A 939-nucleotide genomic window follows, 5' to 3' on the forward strand; every position below is an offset into this window, starting at 1 on the left:
GGGACCTTATCCAGAGAAGCAGCAGCACCAGAGATGGGGGCAAGGAGAGGGGGAGCGGCTGAGGACTCTAGATTCATGGACTAAGAAGAGAGGGACTAAGAAGAGAAGGACTAAGAGCTGGTGGCCAGGAGCAGACTTGCAGAATGTGCCCTTTGGAGATGTAAATTATTATATAAGCCTGAGTGGTTTTTTTTTGTTTGTTTTTAAAAAGCTAAAGTGGATAGAGAGAAATACTGTTAATTGATAATACATGGAGGGGATTATAATCATTGTATGATATGTTGAATGTAAAACTGATGATATGCCCTGTAAAGTTTCAATCTACAATAAAAACCTTAATTTAAAAAAAAAAAAGAAGAAGAAATATGTTTCAAGATAAAATCAAGGACTCTGTCATAGAATTAAAAATGCTTCATAATTTGGCACCTACATTCCCACTTTTGGATTGAGTCTCTGTTATGGATTGAATCCCCATAACCAAACCCCACTGCCATCAAGTCAATTCTAATTCATAGCCACACTATAGGACATAGGATTACTCCGAATGATTTCCAAAGCTGCTTATCTTTAGGGAAACAGATATCCTCATCTTTCTTCCCCATGGATTGAATAATGTCTTCTGAAAGTTACATTATAAATCCTGTGGGCGTAATACTGTTTAGAAACTGCTGTTGTTAAGTACCGGTACCGTCTGGTTCTGACTCATAGAGACTCTCCATTAGTAGGGACTTCTTTATTATGCTAATGAAGGCATGTCTGTATAAGGTCTATCTTAAACAGATCACTTTTTTTTTTTTTTAATGCCAGTGCCACACCTACTTAATTATTTGAGATATAAAACACCAGATCAGGAGAAAGCCAGCGCAGATGGTAAAGATAGACGCCAGGCCACATGCAAATGACCAAAACCAAGGAACAAGGTCTGTACAACTTGAACAA

This window comes from Chrysochloris asiatica, unplaced genomic scaffold, assembly GCF_000296735.1.
Source record: "Chrysochloris asiatica unplaced genomic scaffold, ChrAsi1.0 scaffold00064, whole genome shotgun sequence".
NCBI classification, from domain to species: domain Eukaryota; kingdom Metazoa; phylum Chordata; class Mammalia; order Afrosoricida; family Chrysochloridae; genus Chrysochloris; species Chrysochloris asiatica.